The 14134-nt window shown below is 39.2% G+C and overlaps 1 protein-coding gene across 1 annotated transcript in view; it reads left to right on the forward strand.

Annotated features, from left to right (window-relative positions):
* Nucleotides 1-258: 258 nt before the first annotated feature.
* RNF144B (ring finger protein 144B) overlaps nucleotides 259-14134 on the forward strand; it is an 84108-nt gene continuing 70232 nt past the window's right edge. The window contains exon 1 of the mRNA XM_065752440.1: nucleotides 259-322. The gene's annotated coding sequence lies outside the window, so the exon portion shown is untranslated. The remainder of the gene's footprint in view (nucleotides 323-14134) is intronic.

Genomic DNA, 14134 nt, shown 5'->3' on the forward strand with positions numbered 1-14134 from the left:
ACCCGCTTCACGTTGCGACGGTGAATGGCCGCGTTCAGCAGGCCTCGCCAAACCCCTGTGGGAATGCCGCAGGGAGCAGAAGCGGAGCTGGCTCGGAGCCGCCGCGGTGCGCCCTCGGCGCGCGGTGCCGCACGTCCTCCCCTGGCAGCGCTCGCGGCGATGACAAGGAGCCGCTGTCACGGCCGCGGGGCTCCCCCCGCCCCCGGCGCTCGCAGCAGGGCACCGGTCCCAGCGTCCCGCTCGGGTGGGGAGGGAAGGCGGACGCGCGGGAGGAAAGCGCCGCCGTGCTCCGAACTTTGCCGCCCCGCCGCGAGGAGCCGAGGTGAGGGCAGCACGCGTGCGGCGGGCGCTCTCGTGCGGGAGTTTTGGGGTTTTCGAGTGGTTCCTCTCGGCTCTGAGAACTTTGGGAAGCGCTGCTGAACGCGGGCTTGCTGTAGTTTTGGCAGGCTGGAGTTTGATGAGTGTTGGCCATCGTTAAAGCGCGCTTTGCTGCACGCCAGGTGCTTGAAGCTGCTGCTGCCATGTAAAGAAAGCCTCCTCCCCTCTCAGAGCAGAGCGCTTAGCGCATTTATTTCAAAGTCCATAAGCTGAATGCGGAAAAAAATACCAGATCTGTGAGTCCATAGTTGAAACTTCTATATTTACCCTCTAGAAAACGAAATCCTAACTGAAGTTGTTTGTAGGTTTGCGTGTGTGCAACGTTACGTGTGAGCTGCTTTAAAATTCCAGGGCCTGCCGTGTGAATTTTGCATGAATCATGTCTTATTTTTAAATCAGTGGAATTCCACACTGGAAACAGTCATGGCATATTAAAGGAATATCAGTGGCCTGGCGTAAGCTAACAAAATGCAGAAAATTCAGCATGGAGGGAAAGCATTTATCCTCATTTCACCTCAGTGTTCTGGATTTCTAGACAGTTCTCACAAAGTATGTCGTTATTGGTCGTCTGGCCCTTCCAGGACTTGAAGTTTAAATGCCAGGTGGATAAATTTTGCTCTCAGTCTCTTCAGATTGATTTACACTGAATTTATTCAATAACTTTTCTCATATTTTGTGAATTTAGTCTGCTTGGGTCAAGCTTTAGGACAGGATTCATTTGTAAAAATGAACAATATGCAGTTTAAGTAACTCTTCAATAGAACTTGCAGAATTGAAAGTATAGGTGTAACGCATTCTTAGTAGAGGCAAGAAACCACAGTGGTGGGTTTTTTTCGTTTTTTGGGTTTTTTTTGTGGCTAAAAGCTATAAGCATTCAGTTTTGGTGACCTTTTTAGTGAAAATTCTAGTATGTCAAAAGTAAAATTTTTAGGAAACTATTTTATGTGTATGTGCAGAAATAGCCTTGCAAAGTCACAACGAGAAGGACTTTTAAAAGTTATAAGGAAAGTCTTGAAGAATTCCAATAATGAGATTCTGAAATAGACACAACTTAAATATAGGAAGCTCATGTTTTACTCTTTGGTGGCTGAACCTCAAAGGCTTTGCAGATTTCTTTGTCTAGCTTCCTCTTTGTGTGAGGTGGGTTCCACTCCACCAAGAAAAGTTTTTAAGGGGCCCACAAGGAGCTTCAGGGGTCCAGCATGGACCGAAAGGTTTATAGTTTTGTCATTCAGGTTCTGGGTTTGATCCTGTTCAGTGTGAAGGCATTTTTAGTGAGTATCTGGGTAAAGCATGTCTGCAGCATAAGAAGCTAGAAAGACATGTTAACACTGTTAAGTCTGCGGAGGGAAAATGTCCTTTTTCTTTTGTATGCACACAGTGGAGAAGTATGGGATGTTAGAGATAAATTGGTAAAATCTTAGTTAAATATTGTCACATTTCGTTAAGTGGAAACCGGTTTGATGATTCTTATTTGAAGTACCACTTTTGATAGCAGTATTCGTGTTTTGGAGAAGAGGTATGCTTGAAGGCCTAGCTACAGCTGTGAGAACCAAACATCTGTTGTGCAAAGGGAACAGTAAAAGTAAATACTCTGAAGACTCCGTTGAGCTGCAACCTTAAACAAAATGTTAATCAAAGGTATAAAATCTTTAATTGTGACTTCTCTCACTACATTTCTTTGTGTTTCTTTTTGTTTTAGCATGTTTCCAGCATTTGGAGCATGGTAGAATCACTTTGACACGCGTTCATGATGTAGTTGCAAGAAGCATCCATGTGCAATAATGATTAAGAACAAGCATATAAGGAAGAGTGCGTTCAGGCTGTGAGGACTGAATTGTTCCTGCTTTCTGTAATGGATTTAGTTGGCTGAAGCTCATTGTTTTGAAAAGTGCTGATGTATAGTACATGCAACTGATGTGGAAAGGTTTGAAGGCTGTGAAACTTATCATTCCTGACTAGGAGCTGTGGATATGCTGATAAAGCTGTCTTCCTTGACTGAGGTTAAAATAAAGACTGCAGCTTTTTAATTACCAGATAAAGCAATCTGACTTACAGGATTTATGGTACATAAGTGAAGAGTATACCTGATGTTTTAACATGAGGAAGGTTTTGCTCACAGCAAGCCCATAGGAAATTCAAGGGCATTTAGTACTTATTATGGTAAAAAGGAACAAGGATGCTGGCATAAGAGTGATGAGAGATACTGTGATGCTAATGGAAGGGTGGCTGGATATTTGCTGGGAAGGCTGTAGTCAGTAATACACAATTAGACTTCTCCGTAGTTTTATTTCTAGCACTTTAGCTATTCCTTATGGAGGAAGACACTGATTTAAACTCACTGATCTTCAACAAGCTGCTCTACCTTTTTTTAACTTTCCATGCAGAAGAGAAACTTGTAGCCTTTGCAGATGTTTATTGCTTCTTTAAACAGAAAGTCTTTTTCATGTTTCAGTCCTTTTCTCCTGACCATAACAGAAATTGATTCTGAAATCTAGCACAAAACAGTATGTTTACTGATGCTGATGGATTTCTGAAAATAATTACTCAAGATTTAAATGTGGTATGGGAAAGTGCTGTACATTGCTTAAATTTTCATCTTTGAAAAGGAAAAGTAGTAAATCTTTCAGAGCATGGGTCTAGAAGACAGGTTTTCTGTCTTGTGCATATGAATCTAACAGTCGCTTTCTGTAGCACTGAATAAAAATTAGTGAAGGTTTCTATAACTGGGTTTTTCAGGTAGAATATGGAGAAAATATCTACAAGAATATTCTGAAGCTTGCTCAGAAAATGAAACACTGTGTAGTACTTAGTGAATGGCAGCTATAAGTACTTACAGTGTTAAGTTAAATGGTATTTTTTTAAAAGCAATTTCCATGAAGTTGGACTAAGTTTCCTTAGCAAAAATACCCAAAGGCAAAAGTAACCTTTTCTTAAATGCAAGTCAGTACATTAGTCATTCTGCTTGTGTTTTCAGGCAGTATCACAACACTAATTCCAAAAATAAGACTGCTCTGTAAAATGTTTTACTTAAAGTGGTCCCGATACAAGTCAAAATTATTGCAAGGATACAATATTTATTATTTTCTTAAATGAGGCAACATTTACTTGTGTGAGGACGAGTGACGCCGCTTCTGAAATGTGGACCTTACAAATAGACTTTCTAGGAGTAACATCACTGCATGATCTGAATCACGGGGTAGGTAGATCATAAATCTCTTGGAGAGCTTGGATTTTTTTTCTATCTCATCTTTTCCCCCTCTTACCCCCCACTCTGACCTCTTCTGCCCCATGTGCATTTGTTGTAAGTAAACAAATTGTTCCTCTTGAAATACTGGACTTAACCAATTTGTTTTCTTAAGTGAAACAACCTCAAAGGCCCCAAATTTGGAATATCTGCTCAGGTGAAGTCAGTTGTTGATATTTTGAGCTATTCAGACAATGTTATTTGCTCATCTAATTGCCATTTAATAGCAGAGGTGGGGATTATGCTGCAAGTTTGCTGATTCCGTTTCACGCTGCCTGAATGCTGAAAAAACAGAAATGTACAATATCTTCCTGATAGGTCAGTAGTGAAGGGCAAAGTAAACTGGTCAAACCGTACAGTTCCAAAGACATTTAATCACTAACAGGGACAGCTTATCTGGAACAATGCATATGATGCCCATTCCAGTTCCCTAAATGGCTTTGCTGTAAATGGAGCTACACCTTAGCTGTGCTTGACATGTAAAGGTGGAACAGCACCAGTTCTGTTTTCCATGATATAACAGACTATAATCTGTGAGAGACAGCTGTTGGACAGGAAAGTAAACATAAATTCTGTGGGTATATGCTCCATAAGGTAGCCTACCTTGTACCTGTGTCTCTTGTAAACGTTCTGAATGATCCAGTATGCATGGAAATGTTTGCCTATCCCAATACTTTTTAAAGGACTTCAGAATTCATTAAATGGATTTTGGTTCTGCTCATGTTTTATAAAAGCTGTCAGAGTGCTCCAGATAGTGCTCTTTCCATCTTTTATAAATACAGTTTCACAAGATGCTTCAGCTTTGGTTACAGAATCCTTGTAGAGTAGGAGAAAGCAGTTAGTGTTACACAAACCATAAGTGTAAGACTTGACATTTTCATCTTGTTTTTCTTTGAGGATTTAATCACTTTGGGGATAAAGGATTGAACAAATATTAAAAATAAATAAACCCCTTATCCATCTGTAACTTATTCTTAGGAACTTTATGCTAATTTTTCTCTTGTATCCTGATTGATACTTTGTGGTAAGGCTTGTACTGCCCTGCTTTCAAACGGCTGTACATTCACGTGATTAAACACATGCTGCTTTGCTACTGCCTTTGGTGACATAAGCCTCCTTGGATGCTTAGTTATGCTTCAAGGGATATAGTTATACCCACTATGTAAAGCAGCTTTTATAATTGATGAGAATTAGACTTTTTGGTGGTGGTTTGCAGCATTGGTTACAAGATCCTTGATCAAACATGAGGTCTGTAACCTGAACGTTCTGTTCAGAAGTAGTTGCCTGTCACCTCTCAGAAATAGGTCCTAAAATCCCAGTGCTATAAATATCTATGAGAGTAGATGCTTAATTTGCCTGGCCAAGTACAGATAGAATGTTCACATAGCTGAAGGTTTGTACAGATATGTGCAGGTGTGTAGACTTAATTAATAATGTAACATAGCTGATATCTCTGTAAAACATTTCATAGCTTTAGAGAAAATTACTGTTTACTATTATTAGATCTGTTAGTCATATTTTCTTTTTTGCTCTTGAAAAGTAAAAATGTACTTAACATTACAAATTTGCTTAATTTTATTAAAATTGTATGTGGGATCTGTCATGTCCCAAAGCCTACTGGAGTCTTTCCTGTGGTTAGACTATACTCAGGGAAAGGTGTTTTTGCCCACAGTAGAATGGGAGCTGGTGTATGCTGCTATTTAAGCCAACCAGGGAAATAGGCAGGGTGAGCTTTGCTGTGAGGGAAAACAGGCACTGAGAAGTAAAGCAGAACACAACATTAACTGTGGAAGTTGAGACTGAAAACAAATGCCGTGGTTCTCATCAGAGCTAGGGTTTAACTACGGTATTTATTTTGTCCTTTAAAAACTATAGGTATCTAAAATCTTTTATTTCTGGCGTACTTAAGACATGAGTTTCTGAAGAAGAATTTGGCCTGCAATGTCTGCTTCCAACATCAGAATGATCAGTGTTATGAGGATGGTATATGGATATGTATATGTATTTTCTCAGAAATCTGAGAGCTGTTTTGTGTGTCTAACTGCAGTCACCCTTTAGATAGTGTTCACCTTGAGTTTTCATTATAAGTTTTCCTTGTCTTTTCAGAGTTGTTTCTACCTTTAAACTTCACTAAGGAACAACAACAACAAAAAAAGTGACTTAACTTGGCAGAGAAGGTCACTCATCTTGGCTTTCCATCTGGTTAAGTAATTCAATGAAGAATGAGCTAAGCAACAGAGCCATTTTTGTCATTTTTCTGAATACCTTACAAAATTATTGCTTGGAATGCTTTCACTTCACACTTCGTCACTGCTGCCTTCCTACCCAGTGCTGAACACAGCCCTCTGTCTTTGCTGCATTTTGGTGTTTCAGGAAAAATGAGTAGCAGTTGCTGCACTTGAATACATAGGAACATTCAGAAAAAAATATTCCAAATTAACAGCATGGACATTCTGAAATGTTAACATGAACGAACTTCTGAAGTGTCCTAGTTAACTCACATTGAAATCTGTTATGGTTACTTTTATTTGGCAGTGTTTTTTGTTTGTTTAGCTAACTTTGAAAGTAAATTAAACAGAAGTGTTCTACGGTCATCTAAAAATTCTATTTATGGCTTAATTAATAACTTTTAAAAGCTAGTTCAAATTAATCTTCCTGAAGGTTCTGGCTAACAAACCCTGCTAAGTTTTGGTAAGGTGACTAATGGGGTTTCGGTGCCTAGTTTTCTGTACTGCTCTTCTCCTTAGGCTGCTGGACAAAGATTGTCAGAAAAGCACGTATGGTTGCTGTACAGCTGGAGTAGTTTACAAATGGGATATAGCACAAACTTACATTCTAAGAAAGCAAGTACAGTCAACTGTGAAGTGGGTCATCACAAGGCAGGAACAGATTGCTTGCTGTGCTGCAGCAATGGCCCTCTTTGGTAGAAGGTTAAAGCAGGCAGCAGAAAGTGGTAACATCGTCAGTGTCTTTAGTTACAGGATTTGGCAAGACTTGTGTCAGTGAGCCTGCATCTCTGTGTAAACAAGCTTTCTTTCTATAAACTGTGATGTGGGAGTGTGCTTTTTCCTGGAAATCTGCAAAAAGTGAAGACATTTTAAGACATTGGTTAGATGTATTCTTTTTTTTTTCAAGTTGTTTTCCTGATATTGAAGATGTGTCTTCCTAAAGATGTTACTACCATGGAATAAGGTAGGATGTACACAATATCTATTCTTTCACGCCAGCTTCTGTTTTGTACATTTACTTCTTTGTGAAGTAGCTGCCTATTGTGGTATATTAAATTCCTTGCACACAGCAGGAGGTATTGAGCAGTTGAATTTGTGTTGTAAATTCATACCACTGGTTAATGAAAATAGCTTTTCTATGCAGAACAAGGGTGTCTAACCTTCTGGTTTGCCTGGGTTGCATTGAGTGAAGAGGAATTGTCTTTGTCCCCATATAAAACATAAATGTAATTAATATATATAAGTAACAAAACTTATTTAAAAAAAATCATTAAAAGATTAAAAAAAAACCAACAAGTGAGCAACAAAACCATAAAAGAAATTGGATATTTGACCTTATTTTTGTGAAATTAATGCATCAGTCTGGTTCAGTGGAAGTGATTTAATTCTTAGCGAGTTATCAAGGTGCTCCTTGGAGATTTTTGAAGGAATTGTACTCTTCTTGTGCTTCATTCTTGAAAATAGTTGCTCACAAATGTACACGCTGTCAGAAAGTGATGACATGAATAAGGCATGATTATGAAGTCAGAGCTATTTCTTTCTGTCAAGATAGGTCTTATAAAAAACTAGTTAAGAGCTGTGACCACATTTTTTTCTTTGCTGATTGTAACAAAGTACATTCAATTTGAAAATTCACAGGTGATATATGTATGTTGACTGAAAATGGAGTATATTTCTTCCAAAATCTTGAAAGCTATTCTCAGATTTCTTCATCAAGATTGGAACCATTGCTGCACAGGACTGTGTTTAGCCACATAGTTGCTGTAACTTGAAGCTGTCATAGTTTAAGTTTCATTTGAATGCTATTGCGATTTGAAACATAGCACAAATAAGTTGATTTTCACCTTGAAGGTGTTTTTAACTCATTTAGATGAGCAATCAAATCCACCAAAGAAACAAATTTCAAATTATTTTATAATTTTTGGGATATTTTTGAGATGCTGAAAATTACAAAATTTGTCAGCACTACATAAGTATTCTGGATGTCCTCCACAGCTAACTTGTTATTAAAATATTTTACAAAATAACACAAGCCCAAATTTAAGAAGAAAACTTCCATGTCTGCTTAATAACGAAAAAACTTGTCTTCACAAACATACCTGCATGTAGGTAGGTTGAAATATTATTAGCAGCAATCACTGCATTTTACTCAAGTGGCACAAGTGCATGTAGTATGTAACACACAAGGGTTTTATGCGATCAACTCATGGAAAATACTGATGAAAATTACATTATTATGGTAGAAAATCACTGTCTTCTAGGACCACATTACTCACTGTCCAAGGCCACACCTGGGCTGTGGGTGGGATGTGCCTGGTGTAGATGTTCTGTGAGAGTCTTCTTTCGTTCACTGAGACGCATGCTTCCTTGGCTGTCTTTCCATGTTCTCTAAGCAGTGCTGAAGTCTGTTGCTCGCGTTGTGAAAATCCCTGATGCCAAAGATACTCACGCCGTGAGGCCATCCTGCAGAAACTGGGCAAGAGGAAATTCTGACTGCAGTTAGTACTCGGATGAGGCACTCTTTCTTCTCTGGAATTACAATTAATTCCTGCATAGGTTAATTTGGATGAATGTACGGAATCTTTTGAGTCTGTGTAGCTCTGGCTGGGAAAACTGACTACTTTACAAAGCTAGTGTTCAATGATAGATACTAAATGCCTTTTTATAGTTACCCATCGCTTTATTTCTCCCCCATCTTAGTCCAAATAATCTGGAATTTGTCCTGGTAATAACTTGGAAAGAGCCAGAAAAAATGTCCCCTTAAATGTTCCTGGTGCTTCCCAAACTAAATGCTCCTTTTTGAGTAACCAAACAGATCGCATTCTTTGGCATGGCTTCTGCTCCCGTCCTCAGAAAAACAGTCTTGAAAATGAATTCAAACAGTTCAGAGCAGTTGGAAACAGCTTTTTTTTTTTTTTTAAATGCTGCTGGATATTGGGTTCTACTTCTGAGGTTACCTCATTTTCTGCCTGGTGTTCTTTCATCGAGGCTACTGTAAGTATTGCTCATAGACCTATCATCACTCTGTTCTGTCTTTTGCTTATGAAATGTTTAATCTTCACAGTATAAACTCTCTTTTTTTTCATATTTGTGCACTGTTTCCTACTTGTACCCTTCAAAAACTGACAACTGTCCTGTTTCGACTTTTTATGTTGCATTTTATTCTGGGAAATAGTCTAGAGTATTAGGACATTTAAGCTTATATCAGTTGACATTTTCATATGCATTTGAAGAAATCCAACAAAACTCAAGTGTTTCGGGATATTCTAAAATGCAAATGTATTGTTTGTTTTAAAAATTAATGAACTGATGCTTATTTATAACTTATGAGGAGTGGGGTGAAATGTTGCATGTTACTATATGTTCAAGTGGCAATACATTTCCAGATGCATTCAGTGAACAACGTGGTGAGACTGGGAAGAGGAAAACAGAAATAAAGCAATTGCTTTTATTTAGGCAATAATACCGGACCTGAGAAGAGAACTCGTATTTCTTTACAGCAGAAGTGGTGCTTCCTCGTTGGGCAGTTCTGCTAGATTTTCCTTCCAGCAGTTTAGGGCATAAGAATAATACGCAATGATTTGCATCTGCTCGGAGTTGGAAGGGTACTGAAACAGTGAACTTTAATAAAACACGGGGAACTTTCACATCAGCCTGGCTGCTGGCAATAGAGTTGGTGAAGGTTCTGAATGCAAGTACGCCGGTCTGTGCCTGGTACTCTCACTAGATGGAGCTCCTCGCCTTGCTTACCTCATCTCGGGCAGTCAGAGACATCGCTGTCCTCCTCGATTGTGTCCCTTGATGTTCCAGTCGGTTTAAGTCTTGTCCTTCTGCCGGAAGGAGCGACCCTGGCTTCTTACCTTCCACCCCGACATCACGTTACGATACTGCTCGGATTCGGCATAATCATTAGGTGGATAATAGAAGTGGTCTAGTTGAAAAGGAAGCAAGTAATTTTTTGTACCATAAAATTAAGGCTCTGAGCAGCTCCTAAGCCTTGTAGATTGTCTGCTGACACCATGCTGTTCTGTGCTGTTCTGGCACAAGTGACAAATACGTTTCTGTACGCATTCATGCACTTTCTATGTTTCTTGGGACAAGAGAAGTCCAGTAAACTGGTCAAGTGGAAAACTTGTCTTTCTTGTTTGGAGGCTGGCAGAAGACTGAGTTTTCTGTCAGAGGATTTTGCTGAACTGTTCTACTTTGTGCTCAGTTACTAAAGAATGAGGATGGGAGGCAATATGGGGCTCTTCTTCCAGGGGAAGCCTGCTATTGCACCATACTGGAAAATACTGGAGGCATAGTGTCTCACATCTAAATGCTTGAAATACTAAGTAACAGCGTGAGTAAAGTTTCAGTGTTTTCTTCCCTCACAGTTCCAGTACTCACTTTTGTATCAGCAGGTTTTCTTTCACGTCAGAGGGAAATGCAGTAAAAATCAGGAGAATTTTTTTCATTAACAAAAACCTGCATTTGAATATTTTATTCTTTTGAATCCTTTGAATACTTATTTCCTAGCTGTTATTAAATATTGTTTTTTATTGTATATAAATTCAATTAATGATAAGATTCTAAAGTTTCTGCAGAGGTGAGATCAATAAGATGCCGCGATCACGGACTAAAGAGGGGAAAACCATCCACAGATGACTTCGTGAAAAGTGAGGAAATCAGGAGTAAAGCGGGTGATGGCCCTGACCGAGGAACCAGAGGCGCAAAAGAGCAAGAGGGGCGAGGGGTGTAGGGGGAAAGAATGGGCCTGAAGCTAGTCATGATAAACATTACGGGCAGGGGTTGCTGATCTCTCGTGAGGGGTACGATCAATAAATCCATCTGGTACGCCTAGCATAACCAAATGTGGAGACTACATGAATATGTAAAGTTATGTCCGGTAAGCATTCATAGTTAGTATCTCTTGGGGGGGAAAGGTAAAGGGCATGGTGGTTAGTTGGGTGAATCCTAGAGCATGCATTGGGCTGTACGGTGGGATGAATGGGGACTAAAAGTGGATGTCCGTCTACATATAATGGGTTTAGAACGTATATAGATTGTATTACTGTGACCATAATGTATGGGGCATTAAAACCAAATTTAAAGTAGCATGAACAGTAACTCTACATGTTATTTATTGAATAAAACATTAGATTTTAACAGGGTCAAAGTGGGACATGTTAGAATTGGAGTTTCCTTTATTTTGCCATTGAAAGTATGGCTCTTAAAAGCTAGAACTCTTGCTTAGTTGTTTTGACATTTGAATGCATTAATTTTACTCCTTGGATGACTCAGATTCCCACCAGCCTGATGTGTGTTAATTTGCAAGCACTATAAAGTGCAGGCATTAAAAAAGTCATAGACTGTGCAGTGTGCCCTTTAGCACTGATTACATGCTCATTATCTCCCGGTCCCCTCATTAGGTTTACATCCTAGTTCCTTGTCCTCAAAAGACATGTGCGTGCACTACTTTGCTTTGAGCTGCTGCCTAGGGATTAATGGAGCTCTGATTGTCTTCCTGACTTCCCAGTGTTCATGAGGTCCCACTAGTATATGATGGTACACAGAGTGAATTAAAACATATGCTGAAGACAGAAGCTAGGTTGCAGCAATGTATACTGGCTGAGAGTGCATATGTGATGATAGGCTTGCCAGAACGGAATTGGAGGCCTTAAGGGGTCCCCTCAGCCAGAACACTGATGTCTGTGGATTTAATGAGCTACTGTCTCTCTGTGTTCACCCCTTGGTAAGTGCCACTGAGCAGTGACTTATTTCAATTCATTGGCCATTTTCCTTTGCCTTGGTTCATAGGTTCATAGGTACATTAGGTTGGAAAGGACCTACAAGATCATCTAGTCCAACCATCCCCCTATCACTATCCCTACCCAACTACTAAATCAAATCCCTTAGCTCCTCATCTGAACGCTTCTTGAACAGCGCTAGGGATGGTGCCTCAACCACCTTCCTAGGCAGGCCATTCCAGTGCCTGACCACTCTTTCAGAGAAAAAATGTTTCCTCAGGTCTAATCTAAATCTTCCCCGGCGCAACTTGTGGCCATTCCCTCTCGTCCTGTCATTATTTATCAGAGAGAAGAGGCCCACCCCCTCCTCACCACAACCTCCCTTCAGGAAGTGGTAGAGTGCAATAAGGTCTCCTCTGAGCCTCCTCTTCTCCAGACTAAACAATCTGGAGAATCTTGGCCCTCTGGCAGATCTGACAAGTGAAGCTATTACTTCAAGCTCGACTCAGATAACCTGATAGCATAATAACCAGGGAAAGTTTTCTGAGAAAGTAGTGAATTGTTTGTTCGCTAGTATTATTTTGGGTTTAGGGTTAATAGTTGTACAACATACCATTATCAGTATAGAAAGGGCCAAGCCTTTTATAACTTTCCTGCTTTTTATCTCCTGCCTACTATTTCTATTCAGTGTACTTTTAAATTATGAAGGCAGGAGTACTTGTAACCTTTTTTAACTACAGAATTGCAGCTCTCTTCAACGTCTGCAGAGCATGCACATTTGTGTTACCTTTTTCACTTTTCACATGAAGAAGCTTATTTGAATTCCTTCTGCAGAGTCACCTCTGTTTAGAGATTTCTTCTGCATATATTTTTTCCTTTGCTTGACTTTTTTGGGGGTTGAGGAGAATATTGGAATAAATTGGATACATAACACTATTTTTCTAAGGGGACAGACTATGGGCTAGTTTTTGGTTATATTAGGGTGAAGATAAAACCTTGTTTTTGTGCCAACTGATTTGATAGAAGCTGTCAAACATGATGTCATACCAGGGGAATTACTTGAAAATTCTTCTATCATATGATGGCATACACAGTTCTTTCCCGACCCTGGAAATTACTGAATGTTTTAACAAAATATTCTTTCCACCTCCACAGTCTCGGTGAAGTAGGACTGGTAGGGTTCTTTAAAATAAAGAATATTATCATTAATATAAGAAAAAAAATAATCCAATACCCCCATTTCAGAGCATTGCAATTAATTTGTTCTGGTGCCAGTCTGCTTTCTTTCATGCTGCTTTTTCATTTTCTAACTGGGGCTGAGGAAGAAGGAAATCATAACAGGACACAGAGAATGTAACTAATTTCAATGGAAAAATGTAATAATTGTAAAGTAGCACTGAATTTCCTCTGGGAAAACAAGGTTTTCTTCTTCGGTACTGCTGTTCTTCATAAAATTGTATGTGCTGTGACCTTGTGGTTAATGACCTCAATAGAGTCACATCATACTTACAGTTAAATCACTACTGGATTTTATGTATTTTCCTTTTGCTTGTTATCCCTCGATAATTTTGTTATTACTGATGGGAAACATAAATTTCATTTACATTTAGATAAGAAAATTGTGCTATTGCTAGTAAGCTAGAAATAGTTCTAAACCCTTTGTACAAGTGCTGTAAAGCTGAGATCAGTGAAGTGTTCAGTGCATATTAAAAAAATACACACACAAAGTAAAACAAAACAAAAAAGAAAGTCCCTCACCCTTTGAACTTACATTTTTATACTGCAGTTACTTTGTGAGATTTTAGGCTGAACTAATTACTCCATACTCTCCTTAATGGAAGGATAGGAAAGTAGTTTCTACATAAATTTTCATGTATCTTACATGCTTAATAGTGTTAAGGTGGAGGTTGATGTTATACTTCTGAATCTAATTGTTTTAGCAAGATTCTGCCATTAGATTACAGCTGTGCATCTAAGGGTCTCTAGAACTGGAAGAGGGTAGTTTTAGACTAGTCATCAGGAAGAAATTCTTTACTTTGAGGGTGGTGAGACACTGGAACAGGTTGTCCAGTGAAGTTGTGAATACCCCCTCTCTGGATGCATTCAAGGCCAGGCTGGATGGGGTTTTGAGCAACCTGGTCTAGAGGGAGGTGTCCCTGCCTATAGCAGGGGGTTGGAAGTAGACTGTCTTAAATCTCCCTTCCTACCCAAATCATTCTATGACTATGGGATGGCAGTCTGGCACATTTTGAGCATGATTATCAGTCTTTTTAGAGGGGACATCTTAGCCATCATACTTTGTTCTTGAAACTTCTGCACATGCTTTCTAAAAACCAGGAACATATTACAGAAGTATATGTTATTCTTCATACAATTTTTAATGTATTTTTCAGTTTATGTTTTTTTTTTCACTGCAGTGTTTCATGTCTTGTTCTGTCTTGACTATTAACTGTGAAATAGATATAAGAAACTACTATGAATTATGAAAGGCAGGAATAAAATGGTCAAATAAAAGCCCAAATAACCCAAACCAAAACAAACAAGCAAGCAAA

The sequence above is a fragment of the Cyrtonyx montezumae genome, unplaced genomic scaffold (genome assembly GCF_038088225.1).
Source record: "Cyrtonyx montezumae isolate F1298 unplaced genomic scaffold, pur_monq_1.0 scaffold_8, whole genome shotgun sequence".
Lineage (NCBI taxonomy): Eukaryota > Metazoa > Chordata > Aves > Galliformes > Odontophoridae > Cyrtonyx > Cyrtonyx montezumae.